General features: G+C 41.8%; 1 long non-coding RNA gene across 1 annotated transcript in view; it reads left to right on the top strand.

Moving 5' to 3' along the window:
- The first annotated feature begins 14366 nt into the window (after window positions 1–14366).
- LOC120563051 overlaps window positions 14367–23123 on the top strand; it is a 49063-nt gene continuing 40306 nt past the window's right edge. Inside the window, exons 1-2 of the long non-coding RNA XR_005639906.1 lie at window positions 14367–14434; window positions 14594–14723. This is a non-coding gene — a long non-coding RNA (uncharacterized LOC120563051). The remainder of the gene's footprint in view (window positions 14435–14593; window positions 14724–23123) is intronic.

Below are 23123 nucleotides of genomic sequence, written 5' to 3'. Positions count from 1 at the left end.
TTCAGAGCTGTGTCCGCTATTTTCGTAGCTTTTTCTTGGATGCGTGCTTATGATCTGGTACCTGGTCACTACGTTTTTTTAATCAAGGTTGTGCCCATGAATTCAACTAAACAGATTCTTATTAGATATCAAAGCAAAAGGGCCATTTAGTTTAGAATCTTGACTATAGTAACGCTAATATTTGTGAAATGAATAGGCCCTATTAGTCTAGCTCCACATACAAACAATATATAATATAACCTCCACCTATCTATTTGCAGCTGTATGTGCTTGTATTTAAGACTGTCCAGACCTAGTCATGAAGAAATACAGCAGTGTGTGCAAGGGTGGTGTATATAGCATATGTGCGTGTGCAGGTCTATGCATGTGTGTGCATGTGCACGTCTTGTAAATTCATGCTGAGGTGAGGTCTGAGCCTAAGGTTGGTCCACGGTCGATCTGACAAGAAGCACAGGGAGTCAGAATCCGCCTCCAGCCAACTGCCCCTCACACACACACACACACACACACACACACACACACACACACACACACACACACACACACACACACACACACACACACACACACACACACACACACACATTCACCCTTGCTCCTTGGTTTACTACCTGCAGCCTCCATCCATCCCCTCCCCTCCCCTCTCCTCCCTCCAGGATGCGGGTACAGACAGTCAGGCTGAAGTGGATGTCGGGGGGAATTAGATGCTAGCAGACAATTTGATTTCTTCGTCTTCAAGGCCTCCTACTCCTCCTCCACAGACGGAGGAAGCACCGAGGGCTTGATGCTCACCGACTGTAGACAAGCAGGTCTGAGAGGAGAAGGAGACAGATAAAAACAGACAGAGAGAGAAGCAGATCAAGGTAAAGAGTGATAACGACAACAAAAGAACGGGAGCTGCAAGATAGTGGTAGTGGCAGTTTGAAACCTAAGAAATCAATTCATCAATCAATCAAAATTTATTTATACAGCGCTTTACAGCAACCAACAGGTCTCCAAAGTGGGACCAAGAATAAAACAACACACCATAAAAGGATTAAAACAGAGTACAGTGAAATCAGAAAAGGTTGCATAAGAACAGGAGGAAGAAAGGGAAAGTGGCACAGCGCTGCTATGTATTAAAAGCCATTCTAAATAAATAATAGTGCTGTCAAATGATTAAAATATTTAATCGCGATTAATCGCATTAATGTCATAGTTAACTCGCAATTAATCGCAATTAATCACACTTATCTATTCTAAATGTCCCTTGATTTCTTTTTGTCACATAGTTTTTTTCTCATTTTAATGCTCTTATAAACATAGAAAAGTGGATTGGCTTGCTTTGTGCTTTTGTCGCCTGGCTTTGACGAGGGGGGAGAATTGGCATCAGCTGTGTGCTGGGCCATCAGCTGTGTGCTCCGCCATCAAGTGGTATTTCAGACTGGACGTGCCGCGATGATAGCTCAGTTCACAACGACAAAACACACACAGATCACTCTGGTCTTGTCACTGGAACCATTTGGCAACTTTTTAAAAGTAAACTTTCCATTCAGAATTTTATTGGCATCCATTTCGGCGTCTCGCACTCGCCATCCACTCAAAACGTAACGTTAGCCTACTACTCTTTGGCCGGCTCGCGAGCCCAAACAAGTGTGTGCGGCGTGCCTGTTGTTTTGTTTCCGGTCTAGCTAGATCCGGTGTGGTGTTGTAGTTTTTCTAACGTTACTAGTTGTTACAACAGCATGTGAAAAAAACTACAAAGTTTGCTAGGCCAAAAAGAACGTTAATCTTGCGCTAAAAAAATTGATGCCGTTAAAGTGGGTTTGCGTTAACGCCGTTAATAACGCATTTAACTGACAGCGCTAACAAATAACTTTTCAGTTTAGATTTAAAAATAACTACTTGTTCCAAAGTCTTGGGGCAGCAACTGCAAAAACGCAATCACCCCACAGTTTGTACCTTAACCTTGGGACTTCTAAAAGACTTCGATATCTGTAGTGACTGTTCGCAAAGCTTTGCGAAGGGTTAAAATCTCGGCCAAATACGCTGGGGCTAGGACATTTAAGCCCATGAAGACAAACATTAAAATCTCAAAATCGATTCAAAAACGCACTGGGAGCCAACGGAGCGTGTAGAGAATGGCGGTAATGTGTGCACATCTGGAAGAAATGAAGAGGCAGGTAATTACGATTGACGTAATAAAGAAATAACAATGAAAAGAAGAAACCAGGGAGGAAAAAACTGAGCAGGGGAAAGGTTGAGTGTGTCAGTGGATGAGAAACAGAGGAAGACAATAGGAGAGGCCATCCAGCAACCACTTAATAGTCCACCCACTCACTGCTGTTCAAATGGGCAGATTGACGCCTATTAGCTCCTTTAAGAGCTCCTATAATGGACCGCAGTTTAGGTGGGTGGCAGGAAAAGGAGCCATCCTGTCCAAAGTAACTCAATTCCTCGGTTCTGTTCTCCTGTTTCATCCCCTTTCAGCACATCAGGGCGGTTAACAGATAGTGTGCTCTTACCTTGCTGTGATCATGTACACAGATAGATTTACTAACCCACAGAGGACTCTGGCAAGGTGGATTATGGCCAGAGTGGCCGACCTGGTCGTAACGTAATGTCAGTTTAAGTTGTGTGTGTGTCTGTGGGTCCTGTACATTATGTGCATTAAGAACATACTGTGTGTGTTTGTGCGCCATTGTGAAGGTCCATGTGTGTTTGTGTACAGTGAACACATGTCAAAGTGTGAAGAAAAATGCCGGTTGAGCTATAATATTATATTTGTGAACCTTGATAAGTGTACCTATACTGCCACCAGCCTATATTTAAATTATTGTAACGAGCACAAATCCTTAAGCCTCAGTCACTTGTGCAGTGCAGCCAAACATCATTAACACCCACAGAACTTTTAACTAGTTCTAAGTTGTAATTGCAATCCAAATCTTTTTCAATGAATTTAGGAGAAATGTGTTTAAAATGATGCACAACATTCCACGGGGAAAATAGTTTTCAAAGCCTGCACATTTTGTGTCACATGGAAAACGTATACATGCAATGCATTAAAAAAAATAAAACTAGTGGTCATACACTCATGCCCCTACATACTGTATACAACATCCCCCCAAAAATCCACTCAAATTAAAACGACAAACTAAGTTGTTTGTCCATGCCCTGTAGAACCATTTTCTGATCCGAAGCCTTTATCGGCAGGATCATTTGTTATGCCTCCCAAAACCATGACAAATCTCTGAAAAACTGAAAAATAATTAAAAATAATGATAATAATTTAGGGTTTGGTTGGTAACGGTTAGTTTGAGAGAATTTATTTGCTATAGCATGTGTACCGTATACACATTGCCAATGTAATGTTGAGGTAAAGATTTATATAATGTGTTTCAGAGGGCATAAAAGATGGCGTACATATCACCTTGTCATTGTCTTCCAAAGGGTGAGCATTAACTTGCTGATGGGGTCAGCCCAATGATCCCACAGCCCTATGTTCCCACATTTCTAGGAAATTTCAAAATTAGGTCTTTGTTCCTACATTTCCCTTCAATTTAAGGGTTAGGGTTAGGGGGTTAGGGGAAAAAAAATTCTTAGAAATGTGGGAACATAGGGCTGTGGGAACACAGGCACGCTCCCCTTGCTGATAAGAACTAGTAGACCCCTTCAAAGGTTTGCAAGCACCAGGCTTTGTTATACAGACTCTCTGTTAGTCAAAAGAGATTTCACCCTGACCAGTTGTCTGGGTGATGCTTTCCTCCATAGCGCCGTGTTGATAAAGAGTGTTCACATCAGCCAACCTGAGACTAAGGCCAGAGAGTTCATGTCTTTGTTGATCACCTCCAAAATATGTACTCATCGTAAGATTCAGGGAAAGATCAAGATTTCAATTAAAATGAGTACGTCATTAATGTTAGGGGACGTTTATGGCCATGGTTACAGTTATATAAACGTTGCCTGTTAGTAGGGAAAGGCGAAATAAGCAGCGGTGTCCAGTGTTAAAGTCCAACATGTTCATATTTGGCTCTAACATCACCCTAATGTCGTCACTAAACTTCGGTCATAATTAGGACGTCTGCTAGAGGGCTTTGTCACTTGAAACATGTTGGTTTCTGAGACTGTCCTGCTAGCGAGGACAGTCTTCTATCCCCATATACACATGCACACACACACAAATGTATGCACACATCTGTACATTTAGACAGTCCTTTAGGTGTTATAAGCCTGATACTCCAAGTGATAGCCACACTTTTATATGGAGCCTACATCAACATACTGTATTATTCACCTTCTACTGAATTAGTTCTGTATTTTACGGCCTCTTGAATACACAACATGAAATTAAAATATTTTCAAAGAGCAATCAAAACCTGAATTGACTTCCTTATCCAGTCTGCCAGTTATTAAAGTGCTCACATTATGCTCATTTTCAGGTTCATAATAGTATTTAGAGGTTGTACCAGAATAGGTTTATGTGGTTTAATTTTCAAAAAACACCATATATTTGTTGTACTGCTCATTGCTGCAGCTCCTCTTTTCACCCAGTGTGTTGAGCTCTCTGTTTTAGCTACAGAGTGAGACATCACACTTCTGTTCCATCTTTGTTGGGAGTCGCACATGCTCAGTAAGGACTACTAGCCAGTCAGAAGCAGAGTATGAGGGCGTTCCCTGACAGTACCTAGGTAAGGACTACTAGCCAGTCAGAAGCAGAGTATGAGGGCGGGCCCTGACAGTACCTAGGTAAGGACTACTAGCCAGTCAGAAGCAGAGTATGAGGGCGTGCTATGCTGGCAGCTAGGCGAGCATTATAACATGTGTTACAAAGTGACCAAGTTTGTCTCTGAAGTAAAGGCTGGACTATAATAGAGCTGTTTGGAGCAGTTTGTGAACAGTGTTTTCTGTTGGAGATGGTAAGTCCCTTTGGGGGGGGACTTTGGGCTTTTTCACTTTGTAAACCTATTACATGCACAAAAAAGACATATAACACAATAAAGGAAAGGGGAAAAGCCAAAAAGCGTAATATGAGCACTTTAAGATATACTGTATTTTGAAAGCCAAAGCAAGACACACCCTAAATAGGCTAAAATGCTATAAATGTACTGTATGTAGATTGAAAAAACATGAATGCAATATTATCAGTGACAAATATGCATACCTTGAAGAAAACTGACATTGAATGAGTACTGTATATATTGTGACCTGATAATATGTTGATATTTTACATTTTATCTTTGGCTGCGGTGTATGAATGTGCTGCACCATGCCAATCAAGCATTTGGAAATTGAAAATATAGCAAAGCACACAATATACACACAATCCACAAAACCCCAACACACTCCCACAATATGACACACATTCTGCACCCTGGAGCAACAACCCATGTTGTGTTCATTGGAACACTTTGGTTACATGTTGGCTTGCTTAGCGGTGTACAGTCATCGTTGTTTGTAAAGTATCCCCCCCCCAGCTGCAGGAGGTGCTGCTCCCTCAGCTGTACAGCTGCTGAGGTTGTCGGGCTCGTAGCGGGGGAGAAAACTGTAGATCTGCTCCAGTTGTGACCATAAACACCCACAGTAACTTGTTCACCACTGTTGATGCCCAGCAGCTATGCTTTGCATGTCTCCAGCACCTCCACCCCCCCCCAATCCCTCCCAACCCCCTCTCAGGTGTGGGTTGCCAGGTCCTCAGTCCCCCCCCCCCCCAGATACGGGTTGCCAGATCGTAGTAAGCCCATGCAGCGTGGAGGGGGTCTGAGGCGCTGGCTGTGGCCCGGTGCCATGCTGGGCCTGGTTATTATCTCCAGATGACATCAGCATGAGCAGCAGATGCCTTTTTGGCCACAGGGGCTGAACACACACACACACACACACACACACACACACAGAGAGAGAGAGAGAGAGAGAGAGAGAGAGAGAGAGAGAGAGACACAAAAAAAGAGACTCTGTCTGCATGCTGTTCTCGGCGGGATCGGGCTATTTATTACCTCCCCACTTATCAGGCCATCTCCCCCACTCAGCTGGGAAGCAGTGTCTGTTTCATTCCAAAATGACCATTTCTCCTGGTGATGATAATGTAATCATGCAAAGACATTCACACACACACATATATACGGAGATTAACCATTTAATAATAGTAATCGTTATCTATTTGCTGTGGCAGTGATGCTAACGTGAAAAAAAATGACATGATAATTAGCCTTGTGAATAATGATGATACTAATTAATAGTAACAATCAGTAATAACAATGAAAGAAAACAGGTTGAGGTCACTCTGGAATACTCTTTAGATGACAATCATCTCACAAACGGTAAATACATGAATAATGTGATTTACACTGAAGATACTGCAGTTAATGACGGGGATCAGGTTTGTTATGTAGGTCACCTGGTGTGTGTGTGTGTGTGTGTGTGTGTGTGTGTATCCTGCTGAAAGCTGCTGGTTTATTTATGCCTGTGTTTTCTTTGAGGGACAGGCTGAAGAGGCAGGAGATTAAACTCATGGAAGCAAATCAAAGCAGAGGCAGACGATTTAGATTAAAGCGCCCGCACCTCACCAGGTTTAGCAAGTGTGTAGACGTGTGTGTGCACGTATACATGAGCGTGTGTGTGTCTGTTAGCCTGTGTGAAGCAGCGGGCACAGCAGCCATTCCCTGTCTATCACCTCAGTTATTTTACAGTCCTCCTTCCCTGCAGCTTATTATATGCGCTCTATCCCTGCTCAGCTCCGACCAATTTAATGGAGGGGGAAAGACGGGCATCAGGAAATGATATTTCTAATCAGACAACAGCAAAGGGCCCCCTTTTATTAAAGTGGGGGTGCTCTCTCTTTCTGTCTCTCTCTGTCTGTGTTCAGACCGGTCTACAAGGCTGACGGTGTCACCATATGAAAGCACAGATTCCACACACACACACACACACACACACACACACACACACACACACACACACACACACACACACACACACACACACACACACACACACACACACACACACACACACACACACACACACTCCCTCTCTCTCTGACCAACCCTCATATTCATCCTGCTTTGCTCTTTTCTAGTGAAAATGAACACTTTTGTTGTTCTTTCTTTTATTGCTCCACACCGGTGTGTATTATACCTTTGAAAGAATATTGAATTCCCCAGAGTTCTCTGGGCCAAGCAATCGCAGCCTCATGAATGCAGCTGTGGATTTGTAAAGCAGTGGGGGCTGATGATCTCACGCACTATGGCAGTGCTCATGATAGAAACTGAATCTAATTCCATTTTTGATATGGTATTTGTTTTAATATTTTACTTTGTGGGTAAAATGCTGGACATTGAGGCTTTGTGAAGGCATGCTTGTAGTTTTCCCTACACATAATACAAACGAGTCCAAATCATTGAGTTGAAGTCACTTATTTTGTATTTTATGTCTCAACGTATGGTTGCTTTTGTCAGTTATTTTAGTCATGATTGGATGTAAAAAAAAAAAAAGGTGCTTTGTCCCTTTCCATTTTTTTGTGTTTACATAAACAACAAAACTAAGCTTTTGAGGCTGTTACTGATAACAAAGAGCTGCAGGGCCTTTTGGTTACAGGTTTTTTTTTGATTGCTTAAGCATTATGTTGAAAACAGGGACCGGTTTTTCAGAACGCTACACACAATTAGCACGACACACCCAATCAGCAGAACACCTCAGACCCTTGAATGAATGAATTAACTAATTCATAAAAAACATATTTTGTTACCATATGAAACATAAGACTTAATTCATATACACACTGATGTTGCTAACCTAAAACACTTTTAGCAATTCTACTTCTCAGTGAATAGAGTACTGTAAATTACAGGGTTTTTTTTCCAACTGCTTACATACAAAATCTTTTCATGTCACAGGATTTTTGAAACCTCTCACTCAAAGTGCAAAAAACTACACAGCAAATCTCCAAAACCAGAAGCTATTTCTCAGCCTTTCACTCAGTTTTCATTTGCATTAAACCCTTTTTTCAAAACATTACACACAATTCTCTACCTAAGACACAAAAAGCTAACAGGAAGTGACTTGCTTTCCTTTTTTCAAACACAACCAATCAAAATGCTACACCTATTTACCAGGGCACACACACACTCCTCACACGCGCAAACACATTATACTTAAGTGAAGACTAACCAATCACTTCTTTAGTATAGGCCTATACTGTACAGGGGTCAAAGGTCAGGTTACCTGTTTTGATGGATCCCAAAAATAGACAGAGAGCAAGGGGAGGAGGAGGAGGAGGAGGGAAGAAGAGAAAGGAGAGCCATCTCTGAGATAAGGGCCAAATGTAGATATAAGCCTATGAAAGACAAAAGAGCTTTAGATTTAGAACATTATTATTATTATTTTGATGCAAATACTTCATTTTGAGATGTGTTTAAGGTATTTTGAATGCAGTGTTTAATTGTGAAGGAGATGTGTGGCATTTAGCATTTTGTGTGTGCAGTTTTGGGAATTGTGTGTAGAGTTTTGAAAAAAGGAGACATAGTTTTGAAAACCTGTGTAAGCAGTTGGAAAAAACCGTAAGAGAACAGACATATACCACTACACAAGACCAATGCTGCAGACTGAGGAAAAAATTATGTATTTCTCTCCATATACGCAAATCTGTCAACATGTCAACATGGAGAATCACAACAAAACATGTCCCAGTTTCCATGCTACAGCTACTACAGTAGTGTGCATAACACTGTTAGCTCAGCATACAACAGACAAACATAAAATACTGTATCCAGTACAGGTTACAATTAGAGTAATAAAAAAATAAAAATAAAATCTGAAAATACAGTACAGAAAATACTAGACTTACCTGTTGCATTTTTATAGTGCTTACAGTGTTTTTTCCAATTGCTAACACACTAAAATGACACGCATAGCACAATTATTTAGTCTCCAAAACTCTAAACACATTTTCTGCTTTACACACATTTTGCAATTCAAAATGGCCCTTTTTAAATGCACTGAACACGGTTCTCTGCATAAGACACAACAATCTGACATAAAGTCACATGTAAACACTCATTCAAAATGACACTACATGAGCTAATTGGCCAATATATGTTCCACCTGGCCAATCACCTCAGTGGTTCATTGTTACCACTTCAATCAGGAAGTAAGCACTATGAAAAGACCACAGGTGAGCACCTTTTTTTTTCTATATATTTATTCTGCACATTTGTTTCTGCAATTTTCTTTTTCACTTTACCATTTATTGTGAGCATTTTTTTGTTCAGTCCAATGTAAATATATCTGCTGTGCATATGTTGCACTGCCTTGTTTGGTTTCAACAGCATGTGTGTGTGTGTGTGTGTGTGTGTGTGTGTGTGTGTGTGTGTGTGTGTGTGTGTGTGTGTGTGTGTGTGTGTGTGTGTGTGTGTGTGTGTGTGTGTGTGTGTGTGTGTGTGTGTGTATCTGCAAATATTGCTGTGCATGTGAACAATTTGAAGAATATTCTACAATTTGAACTATTTTCATATTATGGCAAAGCATACTAAAGATGAGAGTGCTTTTCATTATGCCTGACAGTGTGTAGTTGGTTAGACACAAATCTCTGTGTGCCATTTGGTGCAAAAGTTTGATTTTGATAATGCTAGATCTAGTTTTGGTTGCAGTGCAGAATATATGAGGTATTTTGCAGTTTGGGTGTGTGGTTTTGTGAATTGTGTTAAATATTTTGATAAAACCAGCCTAGTTTGCAAAATTGTGTTTTAGCAATTGGAAAAAAACTGTAAACCTGATTGGTGTGTCTACAATTAATTTAATCATGTGTTTGCGCACCTGATGGCTGTGTTTCACAGGCTGGCTCATAGGTGTGGTCATTTAACAGCCAGTGCTTTGGAATTACAAGGAAGTGACATCATGATTTACTTCTGTGTCTAATGTATACAAGTGTGTTTAGTGTTTTGCAAATCACTGTGTGTATTGTTTAGCAAAAAGTGTGAGGCTGACATTGTGCTGATAGTGGTGCACATCTGGGCCAATGTTTAGCTCCTTGAGTGTAAGGTTTTGATAAAAGTGTAATACTTTCGATTTCAGTGTGTAAGCAATCGGCAAAAACTGTAAATGTCTATAAAGTTGATCCTATCTGAAAGTGATTAAAATCATAACTCTTCTTCATTACCAGAAAGTGGATTTGCCAAATGAGAAACATTTCTTCTCAGGCCACTAAAGGCAGTCTTAGGCTTCAAGCAAAACTTCCTTAAACCGCTTAAGCTGTTGCTGCTTTGGGGAGAAAGGATTTAATCCAACAACAACGTTGTAATTAGCCTGCTAAGACAAGCCCTTCAAATACATCTTAAAATGTTTCTGCTAACCAAGCAACCTTCAAATGTGCCTAGCGCTGGATTCTACCTTCCCATAGTAGAATCCAAATCCATAGCTTTATCTGTTGTTCATTCTGATCTCATGAGACTAACTGGAGCTCCTCATTATTTTGTTGCTGTCATTTTTAGGCTTTTATTCCTGACACGACACGCTTTTAGACATGAAAGGGGGAATGACATGCAGCAAACGGGCTGTAGGACGGAACCGAACATGCGGTCGCTGGGTCAAGGACTGAGCCTCTGTATATGGCCGTGCGGTCTACCAGGAGCTCCTCATTTTTGAATCATTCTGTGCTGATTTGTGTCTGAGTAATTTCTCCTAAAGGTCCCCTATGAGCAATAAAGAGATGAATAAGTATACTTCTCTGTGTATATATATTACTCTGGTCTCTTTTTGGGAGTGTTGGTGTTTCAGCTCTGCCACGCCCCCTGTGAGTTGCGCAGGTTTGTATCATGTGGACGCGCCGACAGTTTTGTTGTCATTACTTAGAATTCCTCATGGGGGGCGACAGAAACTACACACTATAGCTTTAACACTCGAGTCTTAGCAATTGACTTATTGATGTTTTGTTCCTTTTTACTCAAAGTTTTGGGTAAACACTTTATGTCACTCCCTGAGTTACCCTAGACATAATGCAGCAAAGGGCCACAGGTCAAAGTTAAAGTGGGTTGCTGCTAACGGTAGCTTTCCACACAGCAAAATTTCGCTCTGCTCTAATTGAGGTTGAATAGAGACGAAATTCGCCCTGATTGGGCGAAATAAGAGCGAATTGCCGAGGCAAGCGAAACAAAGGTGACGAAAGTTTAACTTTATTCAAATGAGGACCACTCGAGAACCAATCAGGTCCACGTGTTTGTGTTTGGAGGCGGGAGTTAGAAAAAAAGTCTGACCAAGATGGCGGAGGTTATCAGAGCTGTAGCATGAACATTTGTATGTGATTAAAATGTTTCTACATGAACGTTGGTACTTGTATCAACACAAATTGTGATTTATATGACACAGGAACTTAGTCAGGGAACATACACCACTAAATAGACCACTGTAGATGTTAGTTTAAACACTCAAACTTTTCAGCTAGCCGACAGGTCAACCGCTAGCATGTTCGGACACTGCATTTCATTGTAAGCATAGCAAGGCAGCTAGGCTACATAGCCAGATTACAAGAGCATTTATGAGCTAACATTTTACCGATGGTTTGCTGCTGTGCATTTTTACCGCCCTAGCTACAATAGCAACGATAGCTTGCTAGCAAACTACCTGCTAGCTACCTATGCTACCTAGCTTCAACCCTCTCTGCAGCCGGTGTTCTTTTGTGGTCTTGCATGTTGTTTTCGCTATTTGGTCTCGACTAGTGCTCATTTTTGTCTAGGAGATGTAAATGTAAGATAAAGGCGATTTTTAGTTATTTTTTTTTCCCTTTTGTATGGATGGGTAGATATCACATAAGTCCTCTTTATTCCAAATTACTACAGACAATTCTTCATTAGTGGAGTCCGACTGCAGTCTCTGAAACAAAGCTCCAGTCCAGCCAGCACACCAGCAGTTTTTGTGACAGCTGACAAGGTCCAAAGGTTTCATTTTTAGTCCAGTCTCACAGTGATAGCCCTATGTTTGTTTAAAGCTAGTAATAAAACTGGGATTTCCATAGTGCATGTGTACTTTGCTCTTCTGACAGCGATGCTGATACACAGGGTAAGCTCTTCAGATGGACTGATGGCCTTGCCCTGATGCTGTAATCACACAGTAACACCCTGTTGTAAAAATGTCAGTATAAACCACAAGTCAGTTTCTTGAGGTATATGTGTGAGAATAGCCTTAATATCAAATGTAAACACTTAGCAATACAACATGTAAACATTTAGCAATAAAACAATGCTTTGAATATACAACAATGTTCCCAATCCAAACATATTTATCCTTGGCTGCCTCTTTTTTTTAATATATATTAATCTCTTTTTTTGTGGTGGTTATTAAAAGGTAAAAGGTAAATCAATAAGGAATAATGGCTTTAAACTTGACTCACCTCCTCTGTGCACTGAATGAAAAGAGTCAGTGTATGAGAGATTCTTTATGCAGTGTAGATGATATTTCAATGGCCATTTACAATAATATTCTATAGGTCAAAAGCCAGTTATCTTATGCTACTTGTAGAGTTATTTTCACCAGTAGATGTACCAGACGTGTGTGTGTGTGTGTGTGTGTGTGTGTGTGTGTGTGTGTGTGTGTGTGTGTGTGTGTGTGTGTGTGTGTGTGTGTGTGTGTGTGTGTGTGTGTGTGTGTGTGTGTGTGTGTGTGTGTGTGTGTGTGACAGACATGTATAAAGTACTAAAGACCCATACTTAAGTAAAAGTAGAAGTGCTCTATCAAAAAGTGACTTGAGTAGAAGTGCTCTTTAAGCACCACACTTAAGTGGAAGTACTATATATAATAAGTATTCAACTTTTTTTTGTACTTAAGTATTGCAAGTAGTTTATTTTAAAATGTACTACTCAAGTACTGAAAGTAAAAGTACAAGTATTGTGTTATGTAGAAAGCAGTCAAAAGTTTGAATATCATATTGTTTATATTATTTCAAATAGTTAGCCTAAAGGACACTCACAATTCCTCTGGCTGTAGCAGCAGTACAAGGAATGATTTGTAACATTTTTTATAATTGTAACTGTTGGGATTTTAACCCTGTGAATGCTGGATAAAGCTGCTCCAGGGCTCCTATCAGAGAGCACGAGTCACCAGGTGGAGTTTAACTTTTTACTTGGTATTAAGACCTGCATTACAGGCAGTCACAAGCTGTACATTGCTGGATATATGAAGGAAGTTTCTGAAATAAACCCAAAAAAGGTACATTAATGTCACAGCTGTTATAACTACTATTATCTGACATAACAGTGGGTTATTAATCACTCATTAACAAATACTGAAATAAAATGTACAATTATCACACTGTGCAAGTAAAATGAACATCAAGCCCCAAAAAACGTAGCACACACTAGCTAGTAACATGTGTGATGAACAGTGGAAAGTTAGAAAGCTAGCAAAATACAGATAAACTAGCAGCTTCACGTTAGAGTCCGGATCGGGCCGAATTTTCCTGTCCGAGCCCGGCCCGCGTCCGACAGAGCCGTGTCCGAACCCGGCCCGAGCCCGACAGGCATTAAGAAATTTATGTCCGAGCCCGACCCGAGCCCGACACAGTTAAAATCTCATTTTTTTCTCATACTAATGACACATGTAGGCTACGTTTTTGTGTGGAAAGCTTTTATTAAGCAACTGTAGGAAGGCATTCGGAAATGTCAACAGATGAGCGCATCAGCGCACACGGGGCAACAAGCGCACGTTAATAAGCTGTTAAAATGTTCAACGTGCCCGGCCCGTCGGGTACCGTTGGGACCTGTCAGGCTCAGTTTGGGTATTCATGCCTTACTTCACATCACAGGCTCAAACGGTTAACATTCAGTACTCATCGCAGAATGTAACAACTCAGGAATATCTTAATCTGCTGCAACAATAGCTAAATAGAAAGAGTACAAACTTACATCGTCTCTGACTTCTGAATTAGCGTACGTAACTAACGTAGCCCTAACTACACACACTGTGACCTCCCCAGTCTCCGTAGCGTGAGGAATTCACAACAGTAACGAGTAACGATGCAGCACATAAAAAATGTATCGGAGTTAAAGTATTAAACTCATCGAAAATATGTACTCGAGTAAAAGTGGAAGTAGGAGAAAAAAATAATACTCTAGTAGAGTAGGCCTACAGATACAGCCTTTTAGTACTTAAGTACAGTAGTGAAGTAGTTCTACTTCGTTACTATACATCTCTGGTATGTATGTATGTATGTTCACACACGTGCAGGAGCACACACAGTGTCTGGAGGCATAGATGCTTTCAGCCGTAGCTGAGAAGGCAGATGGTGTCTGAACAGTGGCGGACTAAGCAGTTGCTCTGGGTTGCATCAGTTGTGTATTTCCAACTCTGCGCCATATCATCCCAGTGGAGCTAAATACAACTTAAGTTCTAATTACAGGCCACTGGTGGAGTTGTCCCAGAGGTAATCAGTGGTTAGTATGGAAACAGAGAGGAAAAGGAAAGTGTCCCACAGGTAACAAAGCCTGCTTGTTTGGCTCTGGACCTTATTGACTTTTCCTGACTTTCCCTTTCCTTTTTTTTTTTTTTTATTTGCTTTAGTTACATCAGCTGCAATAAACAGTTCCTGCTTTACAGGATCTACTTATAACGTTTCTGTCTGTCTTTCTGTCAGTATGTTTTCATCCGGAGGCCCCTGTCTGTCCTGGAAGTTGACTGGTGGCCACAGGTGACGGCGCAGCTCTGGAAAACCGCCGGTATGTTGTCACACAAACTCAGACACCACCTCCAGGCTTGAGCTCAAGGTAAATATGAACGTCGCCAACACACACACACACACACACACACACACACACACACACACACACACACACACACACACACACAAAGTCACAAAGTCACGCGCAGTGGATCTGCTGACATGCCCGGTAAGATCATAATTTAAAGCTTCTGACGTGGGCGTTCACATGCACTGACACACACACACACACGTGTAGGTATGTGGAGACAAAGCAAACATGTCATACCAACTTATTACCACTCATCCCCACCCTGACCTATGACACACACACGGACACGCACACACACACAGAGGCAAAGCAGTTTATAGTCGCTGCTGAATACTTGGCCTGTCTCTTGGCGGTGTGTCACTCCATTTTAATCCCTCTGGTATTTCCACACAGCGGCCAGTCACAGTGCGATTCAGCCGGGATTCGCGAGACGCGTGGTTTTTTGCTTTTTTGTTTTCTAAGCCAACATTTATCCTCCATGCATGCGGTTGGGTTACTAATTTTACCGTGTAACATTGCTTTTGTAAGTCCACGTCTTCATTTTGAATTGATGATTGGATTGACTGGTTGTGGAAAATATAGAGGAGTAGGTGGAAGATTAGTGGCATCATAAGTAACAGCAGAATCTTATCTAAATACAAAATAAATAATTAAAAAAAAAACGAATTCTCAATGTGTGTCCGGCACAATAACGGAGTCAATTCCTTATGGCTCTTTAACCGTCTGTAATGAGACCAATGTGTGTTTGTGACACACGCATGAGCAGAAACCTCTGTACAGTTTTGTGTCCAGCTGTTTAACTCACACTGCCCCTCCAGCTATTTGTTGCATTTCATTACAACATTAAGCAGGTTTGAATGTTATAAAAGACAATGGCTGTGAGTCAATGGCCTTGCCTGCGTATCCACAGCTGAGGCGGCCATTTTAATAGGTATTGACTGCAGGTTTTAGCCACGTTCTCACACCACGCTTAAAAGCCCATGTTCCACTGATTAGCTAATTAAAACCTAGAGCGAGGGCGATCGATCCAGGGGAAGGGCAGTCAGGAGGCATCTGTCCCTCAGCTTGACATGGCCCTGGCACCCTCACCCCTCCCAACCCCCCAACACACACACACTCACCTCCTCAGTTAGGGCCTAAAAGCATTACCAAGGCCTTTTACACTTCACTAGATCTATATATTGGCTTTGAGTAGAAGTTATCACTTCTATTTTGAAAACATGTGATTGCCAATTGAGGAGGTGATATTTGTGTGTGTGTGTGTGTGTGTGTGTGTGTGTATTGTACGGAGGGCCACAACTCCAGCCTGTGTTCGATCGCTCTCCTGCCAGCCTCTCAGTAATGGCGAGTATTTTTATGCAGAGCTATCAGACACCTGATGGAGGCAGATTACAGGCTTGGTGGTGGACAGGTAGCTATAGAGGTGTCAGCCCTCACTTTTAAAGAATCAAGACTCTTTCCTTTTTCTTCCACCTCTACAGCTAATACCATGATACTGTATCACCACACTGGTGTGAGGGTAAGGGATAATACTAAATCAATACAGAGTGTTGTGTTAAAGGCAGGCTCAGAGAGATGGAAAATCACAGAAACAATTGGTGTCACACTGCGGGGGGCTTTTGGAAATGAGTCACTGCAGCAACACAGAATACAGACGAAGATTAGTGAGTCAACAGTAAAGTTAGATATGTGAAAGGTTTACAGTGACATTCTTAACACTAATTTAATTCAAAGAAAGAATATTAGTGTGTGTTTCCATGATGGTTTAAATAGACAATTTGGCCCAATCACGGACTGAATCGTTACAGATGTATACATATGTGCAAGTATTTTCTTATGATACTTATGACAATTAAATTTACATATGTAATTAGGGCTGAATATGTTATTTATTGATAATCATTTTTTTTTATGGAAATACATGCAAGCCTGTCAAGTTAGCTTTTAGTCCGTATTCAGTGAATTCTATAAGCCCGTGTTCTACCACCTTCTGTCTTGGGAAAAACTAAAAATACAAAATTCATCATTATAATGTGATCAGGAAGGTTTGCTGGATTGAACGTACTTAGAAACTTTTAATAATAAACCCTTTGGTAAACAAAGCCCTTCGGAGCGAGAACATAAACATAAAAATGAGTATGATGTAGATGTATCCGTTTGTTTGAGTCTTGCCTGCACAGCAGCATGAGATTAGCTGAGGTTGACGGACAGTGAATATTTCATTAGCACAGTTATGCAACTTAAACACACACACACAACACACACACACACACACACACCTGTGTGGAAAGTAGGTCATGTTAGTTCCATAATCACGATCTTTCATAATGAGACTTATCTAACCGCTGAGGTCTAGGTTTTATACAGCAAATAAAGTGTGTGTGTGTGTGTGTGTGTGTGTGTGTGTGTGTGTGTGTGTGTGTGTGTGTGTGTGTGTGTGTGTGTGTGTGTGTGTGTGTGTGTGTGTGTGTGGGTGTCTCTGCACATTCAAGCGTTTCTCCTTACATTGCATTGAAAAGTCATACTGCTGACCAACAGTTGAGCGAACAAAATGCTGTGTGTGTAGTATTAGTGCGGATGTGTTGATAAATTGATGCATCTATCCATACAGTGTGTATGTGTGTATAAAGACGGTGTGCGTTCGATGGCGTGGAGCCCACAGCGCCTTGCAGACTCACATTTTCTCCTCTGTATTCATTAGCCTAGCGCCCGTCTCTCCTGGGATGGAGGATTAGCCCGAGAACGGAAATTAATGCTTTCTGGGTAGACGGCGTTCTCTCTGCCTGCAGCAGGAGGTCCATTGTCTGGTTTGATATCCGCGCAGGGTACGGGACATCTGATCTGGCAGCCCTGACACACATGACACAGCCGTTAGCACAGGGGCACCGGAGAGCAAGCTGAACCCTGTTGACAGGAAGTGCTGCTGTTTCCATCTGGGGATCGGAGGAGCGAAATACGCTTGTGATTGACCTTACTTGGTATAAAAGTGGTGGACAGTAATGAAGACTCAATTGGCTTCCTGTTGACAAGTGGGGACATGTCAACAGGAAGTTGATTTATGCTCGTGGTGTGAATCATCAACTTGCTGGGAATTGATTTGACTTTGTAACAGGAGGAGGAGATTCAGCATTTAAGCCTTTATTGGCTAGCAAGTTAGAGAGTGAACAACAGGAAATAGAGTTTGACTTATAGAATGTGCAGGGAGGAGATTGATTAGCATTAAAAGCATGTGTGTGAGACAAGGCCGCTATGCTGAACCACTCTCGGACAGGAGGGAGAGTTGAAATTTGGATGCAATCAATGGCAGCGCACATAAATGCAAAGAGGTTTTCATAATGCATTAGCAGCGTCTTGTATTATTCTGCTTCATTATTGAAAATCAGGAAAGGTTTTTTTTTTTTTTCCCAACCAATCTTTAAAAATAAAAAAAATCTCTAGGACAAAATTACTCTCTGCAAATGGCAGCATTAAGCTTCAGAGGATAGAGCATTTCTCCCGCCACACTGCCCCCTTCCCCCTTCCCCTCTCTCTTCTGTCCACAAAATCCATCAAGGGAATTTAAGTAGCTGTTAATTACTTCCTCCGTCCCTATTGAAAAGAGAAAGAGAGCGGGAGAGGAATCGAGAGAGAGAGGGAGAAAGACTGAGACTTTAAAAGAGCTAAAGCGTCACTGCGGTGCAAATCCTCTCTGCCTAACAAAACCAAATCAATCTTTACCCCTCAGCCATCTACAAACCGCTCTACACTCACACATACACACACATGGGAAGATGATCCTGTAAATCTGTGGTCTCGAGGGGCTGTTTGAGTGCTACTCCAGGGTTTTAGTTATTGGGAGGGGGTGACAACGGGGGGGGGTTCGGGGATTGAAGGAAGAGCGTAAATATCCCCAAATTGCAGCTAAAATGTAACATTAGGATTGGTAAGCCCCACTTTCGCCCATAATCTTCCACAGCACTAAACACTGCACTAAATGACCTCTATTACAGAGACTGAACCCATTATGTCGATACGGGAGAGATTACCTGTGAAATGGAGGTGACTAGCTGCCTGCTCTGACAGACGTGGCCTCCAAAAAAGCCCAGGGCAAAATTGAATTTGGGGCCGGGCGTGGCGTGTGCCTGTGGGCTAGAATTAGAGGATGTAGTAGCGACCTCCGCTCGCTTGTTAGGAAGGAATGTGTGTATGTGGGAATGAGGGTTGATCACAGTGCAAATGGCAGAGATCAAAACCAGGGCGGTGCTGTGTGATTTAAGATCATGTGAGATCCTAAAAAGGTGAACCTGGAACTGCAGCGTGGGCAGGTGGTTAGTGAAGTCCTGTACTCTGAACGTCACATGTTGGAGTACAGCAACAGTCATCAGTCATGTTTCCATCAGCGGCCACGTGTCCTGATGGAAAACAGTTTTTGGATTCAATCTGCTAAATGCCAATAATATGTAAACAAACCCTGCAAAAAAGTATGTGGTCCTTTGTGACAATAGACTAAAATCCTATTGAAATGAGATTCAAGGATGTCAGCCCAGTCAGTGTAATTTATTGCTGTGAAATGAAAGTATATTGTGAGCGCCATTTTGTTTTTAAACTCAATCAATCGTCAATGTCAAGTTTACATACAGGAAGCGTATTTATCTCACTAACTGATTTAAAAGGAGTAGGTGGCTTAAATAGAGAGAACGATAACATAATAAAAGATGATAAAATTACAAATCGTCTAAAAATTTGTCTTACGCTGTGGCGATAGGCCTCGCTACAGCGCCTGCCTATTCCGGGATAGGAGGAAAAGACGCTCTGGCTTGTTTGTATTTCTTTAAACCAATCTGAACCTTCCTGGGTGGCGCTAAGCCCCGACAGCGGACATGGAGAGAGAAGTGAGGGACATCCGGCGCGTGATGTGAGCGAACACACCCTTTAAGAACACTTTGGTAATTTCAATGGCAGTGGACAATATGTCTGTCTATAGTCCACATCCTCACATGCTATTCCTTTTCTGTCTCTCTCTTCTCTGTGCCACACTTTTTTGTACCAAAAAGCCCAAATTATTTCATCGCACATGCTCGCTATCATGGTGGTGTTGACGCGTTTTTAGATTCATGCATATCTGTGTGAGGACCAAAAGAGTGTATATGTGTATGTGTGTGTGTGTGTGTGTGTGTGTTGTGTTTGATGCCATGGCAGACATCCCGCAGGGAGTAGATAGTGGTGGAGCTGGAGGGAGGACATTTTTAAGCACTTCAAAGTGCCTCATTCCACACAGCTGAGCTCAGGTGTGTGTGTGTGTGTGTGTGTGTGTGTGTGTGTGTGTGTGTGTGTGTGTGTGTGTGTGTGTGTGTGTGTGTGTGTGTGTGTGTGTGCGTGCGTGCGTGCGTGCGAGACTCTGTTTGTCTGTGTGCGTTCCCCCTGTTTAAACCTCCACGTTATTGTCAGTAGGCCTATCTGTCATAAACATGTAAATATGTTTGGATGTGTGCATACAGTACATGTGTGAGTCTCTACATCTTTGTGTGTGTGTGTGTGTGTGTGTGTGTGTGTGTGTGTGTGTGTGTGTGTGTGTGTGTGTGTGTGTGTGTGTGTGTGTGTGTGTGTGTGTGTGTGTGTGTCCGAAGCTGTTTCAAGTGTGTATTAAAAAAGAAGAAGCACACGTCTCACACAAGCAGAGTGAAAGAGCGAGGGAAAGTGGAGAAGGTGAAAAGACAGTGTGTCACAGTGACTGATGAGTTTCTGGTTTCAACCTCTGCCGCAGTGAGAGTGAAATCCACTTGCTATTGCTTTGCCTCCTCTTTCCCCGCAGGAGAAAATGGAAATAGCCAACATCGAACCAACGCAGTCAATAGCACTCTCCAGAAAAGGGCTGAGAGGGACGCTCTCTGCCACCGAGCGAGACCGATGGAGGGAGGAGTGGGCGATAGCCGGAGTACGTCAGATTTCATCTGCCCCGTGTGACACACAGCGCTCTGACAGCTCTGCTACACTCAATCTAGTCTCAAAACTATCTCTGTCGTGCTCACACACACACTTTGTCTCTCCTCTCGTTGTCCTCTCTTTCTGTCATGTGCACACTCTTCTGTCTCTCTGTCTTTCCCTCTCTTTCCAGTTCTCACTCTATCTTCATCAGTCTCTCACCCCCTCTGGGCTGCCATTTTGCAGCATATGGCTCTCCCACACAAACGCTCACACATGCACTGCCATATGCGTTTGCTCAAACACACACACCCTCACACACACTGTCCTCTCCTCTCTTCTCCTGTTTATTTGCTCATCTTTCTTCCCTGTGCGTCTTTATTAAAATAGCACCTAGCCAAGTCATTCGCATTTAAATGAGCTAATTATGAAACGGTAACAAGATGGAGAAGAGGGGTCATGAGAAGAATGGTGGTTTTTGAATCCGTCTGAAAATGTCATCTGTCTTTTGACACTGACCTTTTTGATTGGCTGAAATGGCTGTCAGTCAGGCATCCATAAGCTGTCATTCACTGTGAAATCTCATGTGTCCACACAGGATTTGATTTGATTTGTGCACTTTCTCTGCCCACTTGTGCCTCAAATAAAGTGGAACATTGAGCTACAGGCCCTGGTACAGTTTGGTCATCCAGGTGTTCCAGCAGAGGTGAAACACTGGTTGTGCTGGGCAGCTGTGAATGTGAGTAACCCCTGTGTGTGAGACATGGCAATTGTGTCAGGGCTAAAACATGCTGAAAGTAACATCTTGCACAGCGGGGTTGCCTGGCATGTTTGCTCACCAAGGAGCAGATGTGTGCATTTTATAATGTGAAACACATGTAATGCATATCACCCAGACAGTTAAACGCTGTGCCTGCACACGACCCATACTGACTACGTGTTGAGTCATTACTGATTTAATTAAGGTTAAAGGGGTAGGTAATTGTAATTGTGGTCTGTTTCTCGAATAAGAATATGATTATTAATGTATTTAATCCAGAAAAAGGAGGATTAATAGGGTGAGACCTTGAGAGATGACGTATGGAGCTCACACTTAAATTATACACTTTAACAAATTTAACAATAATAAATAAAGAGTTTAATAAGGGGCAGTAACTACAGCATATGTTTCTTAAAGCTAAGGACTTCATGTACCGGTGCAAGGGGAAGAAATCAAATGTACCTTTTAAACTAAATACTATTTACAATCTGTACAGCATACACCATCCTGAGGGTGAATTAGATTCAACGTTATTGTCATTGCCCAGTGTACAGGCACTGAGACAACAAAATGCAGTTTAGCATCTAATCAGAAGTGCAAAAATCAGTTAAGTGCAGAGTAAAGCACAACTACTATATGAACAGTAATATATAGAATAAATATAGAATGTAGAATAAACAGTAAGGGGAGGATATGAATGTGCTATACACACGCACACAGTATAACAGTATGAAACAAACATGTGCAGCAATTACAGTAGGCAGTGCAGGTATAATTAATTCTATAAAATAGTACAGGTGTGTGTACAAAGAAATGTTAATAAGAAATGATATCCAGAATTTACAGCTGGAGGTATGATATGAATACAGTGAATACACTTCTAAGACAGCTGTTTACACCAGGGAACTAGAGAATACAATGGCTGATCGTTATATAATGCAAATCATGGATCTACCTGCAGCTTCATATTGTGGGCAATTGAAGCTAACCTATCTCCCCGATTAGGCAATATTGTGAATAAAGTCTGCAATAAAGTGCAGGGAAAGCAACTGGATACTGCATATACAGTACACTGAACACAATTGAACCATGTGGACTAAATAATTTACCATGACAATAACGGTTAGTTTTTTTTAAACCATAATGTTTATTTGTGTCAATATACTCCTGTTACGCTGATGATGGCGTGATTTTTGTGGGAGCATTTCTTTCTGCACCTTATCTAAAAGCTTGCATCATAACCATATGCTCAACATCAAATTTTTTTGTCTGTTGTGGCACCAGATAAAAGCTCCAAGTTGGCTGATGTGCGGAGATCCCCCTTACATGAGGTAATATTGATATTGGTTCTCTAAACCTTATACAAAATCCTAAATCACAATAAGAGACTCCGAAAAACAAGCCTAGAAACGCAACAGGAAAAGATACAATCTAAAATTTGTTTTATTTTGCGTTAGACAGAAACTGCACAGTGTTCATAGTGCAGAGGAAATGTCACCTGTGTCTCTCCCACGCAGACACATACAGTACATACATACATAATCATTAGTTCTCCCTCTCTCTCTCTAATCAGTGGAAGCTCTGCCTCGTTCTTTCCTTCTGTAATTACATCCCACGTACCGCATCAGGCGGCAGATTGAATCCTAAGCGCCAGGCTAAGCAAGTTTCAAGGGGAGCAATGGTGAGCGAGACAGACCCTCTTTAATGAATTCTGTCCGTCTCTCGTCCCTGTCCTCTCTCTGTCACTGTGTGTG

Source organism: Perca fluviatilis, chromosome 1, assembly GCF_010015445.1.
Source record: "Perca fluviatilis chromosome 1, GENO_Pfluv_1.0, whole genome shotgun sequence".
Taxonomy (NCBI): domain Eukaryota; kingdom Metazoa; phylum Chordata; class Actinopteri; order Perciformes; family Percidae; genus Perca; species Perca fluviatilis.
Note: the sequence above shows the minus strand (reverse complement) of the source record. Positions and strands in the feature narration are given on the sequence as shown.